The following is a 13948-nucleotide window of genomic DNA, read 5'->3' on the forward strand; positions in this document are numbered from 1 at the left end:
ACAGGCAGTGATGAATGGAAATATTTCATCACATTCACCCCTTCTATAGATTTAGTCTGTTCGGGGGTTTGATAGTCCTCTGCGACCGATGTGGCTGTTGCGGTGCCGCGGGTGTTGGCTGGGTGTCCCCGGTAGCCTCCTGGGTCTCTGCCGGGGGTGCCGCCAGGGTTGTTGAAGGGGTAGTTGGTGGGGGTGCCGTTGGTCGGTGTTCTTCCGGGGGTGATGAAAGAGTAGTGGGTGGGTAAGAGTTGCTGTGATCATCATTGCCGCTATTGCCGTGGTTGTTGTCGATGCCGGCTGGGGCGACGTCTTTTATGGACACGGTGTCCTCCCTTCCGTCGGCGTGCCGGACATATGCGTATTGGGGGTTGGCGTGGAGTAGGTGTACTGGCTCCACGAGAGGGTCCGTCTTGTGGCCCCTCACATGCCTTCGCACGAGTACCGGACCTGGGGTGGAGAGCCATGACGGCATGGATACGCCTGAGGTGGATTTCCGGGGAAAGACAAACATTCATTCATGAGGCGTGGTATTAGTGGCCGTACACAATAGCGACCGTATCGAATGGAGCACATCCGAGAGGACTTCCTGCCAGCGGGAGATAGGGAGGCCCTTGGTCCTTAGAGCTAGAGTGACTGCTTTCCATTCTGTCCCGTTCTCTCGTTCCACTTGGCCGTTACCCCGGGGGTTGTAGCTGGTGGTACGGCTCGTGGCGATCCCCCTGGACAGCATGTACTGGCGTAGCTCTTCACTCATGAAGGACGCCCCCCTATCCGTATGGATGTAGCTCGGCATACCGAACAGGCAGAACAGGCTGTTGAGGCATTTAATGACCGTGGCGCTGGTCATGTCTGGGCAGGGGAAGGCGAATGGGAACCGGGAGTATTCGTCCACAATGTTCAGGAAGTAAACATTGCGGTCGACGGACGGGAGGGGGCCCTTGAAATCTAAGCTGAGCCGCTCAAAGGGCCGTGTAGCTTTGATTAAGTGGGCTCTATCTGGGCGGTAGAACTGAGGCTTGCACTCAGCGCAAGTGCGGCAGTTCCTGGTTAGGGACCGAACTTCCTCAATCGAGTAGGGTAAGTTACGGGACTTTATGAAGTGGAACAGCCGCGTGACCCCTGGGTGGCAGAGGTCGTTGTGGAGGGTCTGTAGCCGATCCCCGGTGGCGCTGGCACACATCCCTCGTGAGAGGGCGTCAGGGGATTCGTTAAGGGCCCCTGGCCGGTAAATGATGTCGTACTCGAAGGTGGAGAGCGCGATCCGCCACCTAAGAATCTTATCATTTTTAATCTTCCCCCTCTGTTTATTATTGAACATAAACGCTACCGACCGCTGGTCGGTAAGTAGGGTGAAGCGCTTGCCGGCTAGGTAGTGGCGCCAGTGGCGCACTGCCTCCACGATGGCTTGGGCCTCCTTTTCCACGGAGGAGTGTCTGATCTCGGGCCCTTGGAGGGTCCTCGAGAAGAAAGCTATGGGCCGCCCCGCCTGGTTGAGGGTGGCCGCCAAGGCGAAGTCAGACGCATCACTTTCCACTTGAAATGGAGTGTTCTCGTCCACTGCCTGTAGCGTGGCCCGCTCAATATCCTGCTTAATGCTTTTGAAGGCGGCGTGGGCCTCAGCAGAGAGCGGGAAAGAGGATGCTTTCAAGAGGGGGCGGGCTTTGTCGGAGTAGTTGGGGACCCATTGGGAATAATAAGAAAATAACCCCAGGCACCTTTTCAGGGCTTTGGGAGTGTTGGGCAGGGGCAGCTCCCGTAGGGGGCGCAATCGGTCGGGGTCTGGTCCGATTTCCCCATTCTCCACCACGCTGCCTAGTATGCAGAGGCGCGTGGTGTTGAAAACGCACTTGTCCTCGTTGTAGGTGAGGTTGAGTTTTTGTGCGGTTTTCAGGAACCTCTCGAGGTTCGAGTCGTGATCCTGCTGGTTGTGACCGCAGATGGTGACGTTGTCGAGGTAGGGGAAGGTTGCCTGCAAGTGGTGGTCATCGACCATGCGGTCCATCTCCCTCGGGAAGACCGAGACCCCATTCGTCACCCCAAAGGGGACTCTGAGGAATTGGTAGAGGCGTCCGTTCGCCTCGAAGGCGGTGTACGGGCGGTCCTCTGGTCTGATAGGGAGCTGGTGGTACGCTGACTTGAGGTCGATGGTGGAGAACACCCGGTATTGGGCGATTTGGTTCACCATTTCTGATATGCGGGGTAGCGGGTAGGCGTCTAGTAGGGTGTACCTGTTGATCGTTTGACTATAGTCGATCACCATCCGTTTCTTCTCGCTACCCCTTACCATTACCACTTGGGCGCGCCACGGGCTGTTGCTGCGTTCAATAATGCGCTCTTTCAGGAGCCTGTCTACCTCGGTCGCGATAAACCGCCTGTCCTCCCAGCTGTACCTCCTGCTTTTGATCGCTATTGGCCGGCAGTTAGGGGTAAGGTTCACGAATAGCGAAGGCGGCTTTACCTTCAGGGTAGCCAGACCGCATACTGTGAGGGGCGGCTGGGACCCACCGTACTTGAACGTGATGCTTTGGTGGTTGCACTGTAAATCCAGGCCCAAGATCACGCTCGCACATCGGTTCTTCATGATTAATACTTTAAAATTATCATATACAGTTCCGTTAACGCACAATTGTACCGTGCAGTAACCCAGAATGGTCGATGTCTGGGTTTTGTCAGCCATAGAGATGGTACCCTGAGTAGGGACCACCTTTAGGGAGAGTTGTTGTGCCAGTTCTGGGTGGATAAAGCTCTCCGTGCTTCCACTGTCAATTAAGCATTTAACCCGGCACCCGTTTACCTTGATGTCCACCATTGATCTGGATAGCGGGTGCGGCCTGGTCTGGTCCACTGTGACCGATGCCACTGTAGGGCCCTGATCGATACAAGATGGCGTCCACGCTGTCTGCTCACAAGATGGCAGACCCCACGAGGTCGGGCAAGATGGCGTCCAAGATGGCCGCTCCCACGGCGCACACGCGGCGGTGGCGGGTTTTCCGGCGGTTGGTTTTCCGGCGGGGTTCCCTCTGCACACCTTCCCGAAGTGCCCCTTCTTACCGCACTTAAAGCAGGTGGTGCCTTTCGCCGGGCACAGGTTTCTGGTGTGCTTTGGCTGCCCGCAGAAGTAGCAGTTGGGTCCCTGACGCGTCGCGGCTGTCGTAGGGCTTCTGGGGGGAGAGCGGGGCCCAGCCGGTGTCGGGCTGTCGGGCGGGGAAGATGCCTTCCAAGATGGCGGCGCCCTCGGTGCACACGTGGCGGCATGGACGGCGCGGGCTGAAGAGTAGGCGTCCGAGTTTCTCTGGGCCACATCCAGGGATCGCGCGGTGTCCGCAGCCTGTTTCAGGTCCAACCCCGTTTTTTCCAGCAGTCTTTGCCGGATGTAAGTGGAGCTGAGGCCTGTGATGAAGGCATCGCGAACAAGCTCATCAGTGTACACTGCGGCTTTTACATCTCGGCACTTGCAGTCTTTGCCAAGCATTTTCAGGGTGCTTAGGAACTCCTCCACCGATTCCCCAGGTCGCTGTGCGCGGGTGGCGAGCAGGTGCCTAGCATACACCTCATTCGTAGGCTGCTGGTAATGCACCTTTAAGATGTCGCAGGCGGCCAGGTACGTCTCGGCGTCTTGGATGAGGGGGTAAACCCGGTGGCTTACCCAATTCCGCAGAATTCCGAGTCTCATCCATGCAGCGTCCGTAGTGTCTTTGACGGCTGCGGAATTGTCCAGGAAGAATTCCATACACTCAAACCAGTGTCCGAAGCGTGCTGATGCGTCCGGAGCATGTTGATCCAAATCCAAACGTTCGGGTTTCAGGAGTTGATCCATAGTGTTGAAAAATAAGTTAATAAAATTGATGTGCCTCAATAGTTCCGAGACTCGAAGGTAGCAGAACAAAACAAGACTTTTATTAACTTAGAACGAAACACGTAAGTGAGAGAGATGTCGTCCTTCTGCAGACTGGGGCTAGACTGAAGCTAACTTACAAACGGGGCCAGGTATGGGCGGAGCCCTACACACAGCACATTCCAGCACATTCCAGTATACAATACAGCACATTCCAGTACACAATACAATGAGGTCTGGGGGAAGGGAAATGACACTGAAACCGATCTCAGTCACAGGCAGTGATGAATGGAAATATTTCATCACACTGGGGTCCTACCATTCATTATGTATTCCCTTGCCTTGTTAGTCCTCCCAAAATGCATCACCTCACACTTTTCAGAGTTAAATTCCATTTGCCACTGTTCTGCCCATCTGACCAACCCGTCTATATCGTCCTGTAGCCTGAGGCTTCCCTCCTCACTATTTACCACTCCACCAATTTTCGTGTCATCTGCAAACTTACTGATCATACCTCCTACATTCATATCTAAAACATTAATGTACACTACAAACAGCAAAGGACCCAGCACCGATCCCTGCGGTACACCACTGGACACAAGCTTCCAGTCACAAAAACAACCTTTGACCATCACCCTCTGCCTCCTGCCACGAAGCCAATTTTGGATCCAATGTGCCAAATTGCCCTGGATCCCATGGGCTCTTATCTTCTTGACCAGTCTCCCATGTGGGACTTTGTCAAAAGCCTTACTGAAGTCCATATGGACTACATCAACTGCACTATCCTCATCCACGCACCTAGTCACCCCCTTGAAAAATTCAATCAAATTGGTTAGACATGATCTCCCCCTAACAAAGCCATGCTGACTATCCTTGATTATTATTCCTTATATAATAGCAAAATACTGCGGATGCTGGAAATCTGAAATAACAACAGAAAATGCTGGAAATACTCAGAAGGCCAGGCATGTCTTCCTTTTTCCTCAACCAAGGAATCCCCTCTACCGTGGTTGACACGGCCTTTGACTGTGTCCATTCTATTTCCCGCACTTCTGCTCTCACCCCTTCCCCTCCCTCCCAGAACCACGATAGGGTTCCCCTTGTCCTCACCTTTCACCCCACCAGCCTCCACATTCAACGGATCATCCTCTGCCATTTCCGCCACCTCCAACGTGATCCCACCACCAAACACATCTTCCCCTCACCTCCCCTTTCAGCATTCCGAAGGGACCGCTCCCTCCGTGACACCCTGGTCCACTCCTCAATCACCCCCAACAGCCCTTCTCCTTCACCTGGCACCTTCCCGTGCAAACACAGGAGATGCAACACATGCCCTTTTACCTCCTCCCTTCCCACTGTCCAGGGCCCCAAACACCCCTTCCAGGTGAAACAGCGATTTACTTGTACTTCTTGCAATTTAATATATGGTATTCGCTGCTCACGATGCAGTCTCCTCTACATTGGTGAGACCAAACGCAGATTGGGCGACCGCTTTGCGGAACAGCTCCGTTCAGTCCGTAAGGGTGACCCTGAGCTTCCGGTCGCCTGTCACTTTAATTCACCGCTTCACTCCCACTCTGATCTCTCTGTCCTTGGCCTATTGCATTGTTCCAACGAAGCTCAACGTAAGCTCGAGGAGCAGCACCTCATCTTTCGATTGGGCACTTTGCAGCTTGCCGGACTCAACATTGAGTTCAACAATTTCAGATAATTATTCCTGCCCCCATTTTTCATGCAGTATGATTTTTGCCATTCCCATTTGCAACATTTTATCTTTCCTGCCTCTACAAAAGTACAGGATGTTCTTTCAATTCCTTCCTCCCCTCCGAACCCCCCCCCCCCCCACCGCCTGTCTCTGCACCTGCTTAATATCTGTTACATCTCCAGCTTTTTCCAGTTCGGATGAAGGGTCCCAGACCTGAAATGTTAACTCTGTTTCTCTCTCCACGGATGCTGCCTGGCCTGCTGAGTATTTCCAGCATTTTCTGTTGTTATTTCTTGATTAATCCTTGCCTCTCCAAGTGGAGACTAATTCTGTCCCTCAGAATTTTTTCCAATAATTTCCCTCCCACTGATGTTACGCTCATTGGCTTGTAATTCCCTGGTTTATCCCTACTACCCTAAATAATACCTATATACCTTGTAATACCTAAATTTATCCCTACTACCCTACTTGAACAATGGTATAATGCTAGCTGTCCTCCAGTCCCCTTTAGCCAGAGAGGATCTGAAAATTTGTGTCAGAGCCCCTGCAATCTCCTCCCTTGCCTCACACAGCAGCCTGGGATACATCTCGTCTGGGCCTGGGGATTTATCCACTTTTAAGCCCGCTAAAACCGCTAGTACCTCCTGACATGAATCAGTCATTTATGAAAGAAAGACTTATGAAATAATACTGAGTGGCCTGCGGGTGGCGCTGTCCAGGGAGATTATAAATACTCGGACATGGGCCCAGCTTGCGCAGGACATTCTTAACAGGAACTAGTGAAGGACACAACTAGACAACCATGTTGTAAAACAGTTGATTAAAGCTTTGTTTAACGCTTAGACCAAGTGCCTAGTAGTTTTCTTACATCACCTCCCCCCTCTCAATACTAATTTGTTCAAGTATATCACAATCCCCCTGCCTGATTTCTATGCCTATATCGTCCTTCTCCATAGTGAAAACAGATGCAAAATATTCATTTGAAACCTCACCCACATCTTCAGGCTCTACACACAGATTGCCACTTTGGTCCCTAATGGGCCCTACTCTTTCCCTGGTTATCCTCTTGCCCTTAATATACTTATAAATCACCTTGGGATTTTCCTTTATTTTGCCCGCCAGTGTTTTTTCATGCCCCCTCTTCGCTCTCCTAATTTCTTTTTTTAAGTACCCCCCTGCACTTTCTATACTTCTCTAGGGCTTCCACTGTTTTTAGTCCTTTGCATCTGCCAAAAGCCTCCCTTTTTTTCCTAATCCATTCTTGTATATCCCTTGACATCCAGGGTTCCCTGGGCTTGTTGGTCCCACCCTTGACCTTTACGGGAACATGTTGGCATTGTACTCTCTCTATTTCCTTTCTGAAAGACTCCCACTGCTCTGATGTGGATTTTCCTACAAGTAGCTGATCCCAGTCCACTTTGGCCAGATCCTGCCTTAGCATATTAAAATCGGCCTTCCCCCAATTTAGAACCTTTATTTCCGGTCCATCTTTGTCCTTTTCCATGACTACCTTAAATCTCACCGAATTATGGTCACCGTCACCAAAATGCTCTCCTACTGACACTTCTACCACTTGCCCGGCTACACTCCCTAGAATTAGGTCCAGTACCGCCCCCTCTCTTGTAGGGCTTTCTACATGCTGGCTCAAAAAGCTCTCCTGGATGCACTTTAAGGGGAGGATTTTAACTCAGGTATGGGATGGTGTCGTGTTATCCGAATTTCGTGTTTCCCACACGAATCTAAATGGATGTGGTAGATTAATGCAGTTTTAACTTAATTGGCCAATTGATTTCCAACGTGTGGGAAGCCTTTGCAAATGGGTTTTTCATGACTGAAAGTCCCCTCCGATGACGTCATCATTGCTGCTGCATTTAAGGTCTACAGCAAGCTTTGCTTCTTCTGCAGATGGCCAAGCTTCTTGACTGTGCAGTGTGAGGGAGCTGCAGCAAATATGACAAGCGGGAGGGCCAGATCAGCTCCTCGCTTTGACGAGGTGGCACTGCAGGCATTCGTGGATGGGGATAGGGCTAACAGGGAGGTGCTCTTCCCTTCATCAGGGAGGAAGAGGCCTTCCACTCAGACCAAGGCAGTGTGGATGCAGATGGCTGAGGAGGTCAACTCCTTGGGAGTCACCCGCAGAACCTGGATACAGTGCAGGAAAAGATTTCATGACCTTCAGCGCACTGGAAAAGGGAGTATGAGTTTTGCATCACCCTCAATCTGATCCCCATTGCCTTTCCTCACCAGCACTCAGCTTTAGCCATCTCTTCCTCCATATCCCACTTGACACTGACATCCATGCACCCTTACCCATTCCCTCTCTCTCTATGCTCACATTCACATAACTATTCCACCATGCAGCCCTCACACTCCCTATCACTCTGATGCTTTGAACACAACTGACAACACACAGGGGGGGCCCTTGGTCTTGCAACCTCGCTCCATCTTTGTCTCCTTCTAAGTATCTATGCTATGCAATCTCTACATTCACTCCTTCATTCTCACTCAACCTCCACTTGTCTCCCTCATTGCCGGAAATGAGAGCTCACAACAAAAGAGAGCGAGCCAGGACAGGAGGAGGGACAGCCTCAATAGCCCACCTGACCCCCTGGGAGGAGGCCGTCCTGTAAATTATGGGAATAGAGGATGATTCGCGCGTGGGGGAAGGACAGACGGGTGTAACACAGCAAGCTGGTGACAGAAAAGTTTCCCATCTCTCTCTTTGACATTGCATGAGTCGCTGATAATTATTGTGAAGCTGTAACAGATGGACTTATGAGCATCTGCAAAAAGCTATGTGCATGTAGCCTTTGCATCACATCTCTGACTCTTTCCTTTACTCTCCCACAAGACCATCACAAGCATCCGTCCCCCCAGCCAGGAAGAAGAGGCTGAGCAGCCAGACTCCTCAAAGGAAGCTGCAACCTCTGAGGGCACAGCGTCAGCAGAATTCAGTGCACCCAGCACCAGCGCAGACACTCACAACTCGGTGGGACTTTCGGGACATAGAGTAGTGTTGTCACCTGGTGTATCACAGCTCACAAGTGAGCATCAGCAGATTGTCGAGACAGGGACAGCAGTGGAGAGTCCTAGTTGGAGGGCACAGGACACTGCCAGCTCGGCTCAGCAGCATGTCGACCCTCTGCCTCTGGGTCCATCCATAAGATCAGAGGTGATGGAACTCCAGGCACAGATGCAGGAGTCTCTGGCAAGTTTTGTCTCTAGGGTCACTGCGAGTGTGGAGTGAATGGAGGAGTCCATAGCGAACATGAGCAGAGCCTTTGTGGAGTCATTGGTGCATGAATCATCACCACGGAAATGATATCTATCTCCGTGGAAAGGATTGCTACCTCCGTGGTAAGGCTGGCTACCATAGAGGAGAGGATGGCTACGGTAGAGGAGAGGATGACTACGGCCATGGAGAAGCTTAGTCGCCAAGGTATGGAAAACATGGTCATTGTTCAGGATAGAATGACATCTCTTGAGGAGCGATGGGCATCTATTGAACAGAGAAACCAGACCTTCATGGAGGTCCTTCTGAGTAGGACTGCCATTGCAAATATGGGTCCCCATGGCCCCCCTGATTTGCCGCAAGGTGCTCTCCAGCCACTTGCAGGCATTGAGGGGGACCTGACCTATGAGAGGGAGTTTGGTGGCCGACCTCAAGGAAGTGGGGGCTCCTCTCCAAGCGCTCACAATTCCATGCCACTGCAGAGCCCTTGGTTAGAGCCCCACCGGAGTCCACACCCAAATGAGATAGACGTCTCAACCCCTGCACAGCCGCAGGAGCAGCAGACTGTTGACGAGCCCTCACAGGCTCGCAACCCCAGAGGACGCCCGCCGAAGGTGTCGAGACAGGAGCAGCAGGAAAGTGAGCAAGGGGCCTCCACATCTGCTGAAGCCACAGGGGAGGCACCACGTAGGAGCACACGTAAGAGGAAAATTCTGCACAAATAGTCAGAAGGGTAGTCACTTGAGTGCAATTTTGTGTTTATTGTAAAAATGCCATCACGTCATTATTGAACATAAAAATTCTGATGGCAAATGTTGCAGTTGTGGCATCTGTCATTTCGCTATTGGGACTTCCACATTGAGGCCTTAGGAATACTTGCAACTGTCAGTATGGTTGTCAGAGTGCTAGGAATCCTCTGGTTCTTGGCCATTGTCAATGCTCTGGTAAGAAGCTCCGAGGCAAAAGTGTTTGATTGACTAGGCTAAGCAAAACTGGCCAGGATGAGTGTGTTCCTCGCATCCCGGGCAGCAATGTTCTCGCGTAATGCTGCCGCTGGTTGATGGGCTTCTGCAGGATGTTCATTTTCGCTCTTCTCCTCCTCCTCCTCCTCCACATCTGAGGAGGATATGTGAGAAGCCACTTGGTCCTCAGAAATATGCAAGCCACGACGCTGTGCCATGTTGTGAAGTACACAGCAAACAACAACGATTCTGGAGACCCTGGCTGCTGAGTACTGTAGGGCTCCACCTGATCTGTCCAGGCATCTGAAGCGCATCTTCAGCAAGCCAATGGTTTTCTTGATAATGGATCTGGTGGAAATGTGGCTAGAGTTGTAGCGCTCCTCAGTTTCATTGGCTGGCCTCCTCGACGGCGTCATTATCCATGTCCTCAGGGGATAGCCCTTGTCTCCAAGTAGCCATCCGTTAAGTTGGTCTGGCGGACTGAATAGCGGAGGTACACGAGACTGGCGCAGTATGAAGGAGTCATGGCAACTGTCAGGGTACATGGCACAAACATGCTGTAAGGTATAGCAAGAATTTCGAAAATTTCTACAGCTCCGAAGATTATTTTTTTGAGGAAAGAAAACCTGGGTGGAATATACCTTAAAAATCCAGGGCATCAAAAAATGTCTGTCAGACCTCGTGGCAGGAGACAAAAGACAGCCTGCTTGTGTATCTGCAAAGGATTTGAAAAAAAACGCCAGCCTGTGCGAAATGCATGAAGTACTTGAAACTGTCAATCAACTGCAGTTTAGGAAGTTTCAAACCGCAGGACGAAGGGGTTGTTTGTTTACAGAATTCTCTACAATGTTGACACAAAGGCTTAAGTACTTACAGCTGTCAATCAATTGCGGTTGGACTGACCACGGGACAATGGGTTTGTTTACAAACCATTTGAGTGCTGTTGACTGAAATTCAGTAAGACATTTAAACTGAGTGAATACCAGTCAAATGAATGGGGTAATACATTCAAACCCATTGCAGTCAATGGGGACAGTTCGACCCCTTTTGTATAGCTCAGATACATCCGGATTTGGGCGCGAAGATTACAGCTCCGAATGGGGTATAAAAATAGCCTCTCAGGAAGCCATCGCTCTCTCTCTCTGCCGCCTCGCCTCCGTGCTCTGCCTGCAAGAAGAACAACTCAATAGCCCACCCAAAAGAAGTGGAATACCAGCAGTTACTTTTATATACTGGGGTATCTCTACTTCGGGGTGGTGAAGAATAAGACCGCAAGGGCACGGAACAGGTGTTCACTGGTGAGCATAGATTTTCTGGCCCATTACAAGGCAACCTAGATAGGTATTAGGGGTGGGAATTAAGGGGAATTTTTGTTAAATTGTAATTTTAGTTAATTTTTCCTCGATGTGTCCGTTTTCTCCTCCCCTATTCAGTTAAAGTGTGCTGCATTAAGTAAAAGTCTGCTGTATTAAGCAATAGAGTGCTGTACTAAGCAAAGGTGTGCTGTAGTAATGAAAGGTGTGCTGCATTAAGTAAATGTGTGCTGCATTAAGTAAAAGTCTGCTGTATTAAGCAATAGAGTGCTGTACTAAGCAATGGTGTGCTGTCGTAAGCAAAGGTGTGCTGCATTAAGTAAAAGTCTGCTGTATTAAGCAATAGAGTGCTGTACTAAGCAAAGGTGTGCTGTAGTAAGCAAAGGTGTGCTGCATTAAGTAAATGTGTGCTGCATTAAGTAAAAGTCTGCTGTATTAAGCAAAAGAGTGCTGTACTAAGCAAAGGTGTGCTGTAGTTAGCAAAAGTGTGCTGTATTAAGTAAAAGTGCTGTATTAAGTAACAGTGCTGTACTAAGCAAAGGTGTGCTGTAGTAAGCAAAGGTGTACTGTATTAAGTAAAAGTGCTGTATTAAGTAACAGTGCTGTACTAAGCAAAGGTGTGCTGTAGTAAGCAAAGGTGTACTGTATTAAGTAAAAGTGCTGTATTAAGCATAGGTGTGCTGTATTTATTATTTTCAATTTATTTCTTTTTATCTCAATAAATACTGGTCTTCTTTGCACCCAACCACGAGTCTCGTTTTGTCTACATCGCCACTGAATAAGTCCAGCGGTCAGAACCAGAAAAGGGGAGCGATTCGAAACCGCACGGGGCTCTGGAGCAGCTCAGATACTTCTGACTGGCCAGGGCTAGATTTTCAGTATAGACAGTTTTGGGGCGCTAACCTTAGCGCCCGCCCGAAGTTAGCGCCCGCCCCAAAGTAGCGCCCCGTTGCCGGAAATTCAGTGGCTTCGCCCTAAGAGAGTGGTGGAGCGCTAAAAGAGGCGTTCCACTCCTACCTTTAGGCGCTAAGCCGGCGGTCCAGAGGGATAGCGCCCAAGCGGGGCGCAGCACGGGTGCGGTCATTTTTGCACTGACAGCAGACCCCGTGGTGCCGACCAGCTCTTAAAGGGGGAAGGGACGAATTGGTCTGCTGCCACGCCCTGCACACTGCAGCCTTGCAAAGAGGCCTCAACACTGCTGCTCAGCCCCAGGGAGTCATGGCAACGCCAGAGAAGGCCCGTCAGCGTGCCCTGCGCTTCTCAGAGGGTGATCTGGACATAATGGTCACAGCTCTGGAGGTGAGGCGCAAGATCTTGTTTCCAGAGAGTGGGAGGAATCCAACCCACCATGACTACACCAAAGCCTGGAAGCAGATCGCCCAGAGGGTGACGTTCACCGGCGAGGCCCCCAGGACCCACAAACAATGCCGTAAGAAATACAACGATCTGACCAGGATTGTGAAGGTGAGTAGCCTTTCCAGTCTCCTCCTCATTCTTGCATGTACACCTGACATGATGGGCAAAGGGACCTGAAAGTCCTATTGGCCAGCCCTCAGCCAGCAGCATTGGGACAGTCATGAGCATCAAATGGCCATTCGGCACTCTACACTTTGGCCAAGCTATTCCACCATGGGAGGCAGTGCACAGTACATCAGGGCTTCACTCTGTCCAAGCTATTCCACCATGGGAGGCAGTGCACACTACATCAGGGCTTCACTCTGTCCAAGCTATTCCACCATGGGAGGCAGTGCACACTACATCAGGGCTTCACTCTGTCCAAGCTATTCCACCATGGGAGGCAGTGCACAGTACATCAGGGCTTCACTCTGTCCAAGCTATTCCACCATGGGAAGCAGTGCACACTACATCAGGGCTTCATTCTGTCCAAGCTATTCCACCATGGGAGGCAGTGCACACTACATCAGGGCTTCACTCTGTCCAAGCTATTCCACCATGGGAGGCAGTGCACACTACATCAGGGCTTCACTGCGCACTTACAGCCCGTCCTTTCTCTTGCAGGCTAAAGTAGCGTTTAATCGCCAGGCGCGTGCCAGGGGTGGCCGCGCCAAGCTGCAGAAGCTCACTCGGCTGGAGGAGCGCGTGTGTGTGCTCATGGGAGCCCGTGTGATTGTCCCCACAGCGTGCGGTGTATCCGACCCTCCACTGCCCGGCAATGGTAAGGACCTCGCCTTTTGGCCCTCTCGCGTCGCACTGGCCCATCCGAGCTACCTCCTTTGCCACTGTCCCACCAATGCGCTGAATCCCACCAGTCCTAACTCCCTCGCTGACGCCGTCTCCTCACTCTGAAGCTACTCTTGTGCATTCCTGCTTTCAGCTGGTGACGACCAGGACCCTGAAGCTGCCAGTGACAGCACCTCCGACCAGGAGGAGGAGGAGGAGCAAGCCGGACCTTCTGGGGAACAGTCACGTCCCGCAGGAGAGGAGGAAATGCTTGACACCTCCTCACTGGACGAGTGCCTGGAGGAACTGTCGCAGGGCAATGCAGCTTCTGGGACCAGTGGCGTCCAGCCACCCAGCAGCCGTGCGCGTGGCCCGCGGCCTTCCCCCCAAAGGGGGGAAGGATCAGAGGGGAGTGCTGCTGCTCGGCACACTCGCCGTCACCAACGCGGCAAGGGTCCCCTAGTTCGGCCCCCTCCTCCCCAGCGGGAGAGTCGCGACTCCAGTCCGGACACCTTCACTTCGGAGGAGGTGCGGAAACTGGATAAGATGGCCGACGACTCGGACCGGCGCCACACGGAGCTCATGAGCGTGGTGGGGCGCATGCCTGAGGCCATCGAGTCGCTGGCGACCAGTGTGCGCGAGTTCGGGGCAGCAACTGCCGCGAGTGGCCGCATGCTGACTGATGCCATCAAGACCCTGGCGGATGTGATGCACGCGCAC

This window comes from Somniosus microcephalus, chromosome 8 (assembly GCF_052327205.1).
Source record: "Somniosus microcephalus isolate GS21.2 chromosome 8, FLI_Smic_1.0, whole genome shotgun sequence".
NCBI lineage: Eukaryota > Metazoa > Chordata > Chondrichthyes > Squaliformes > Somniosidae > Somniosus > Somniosus microcephalus.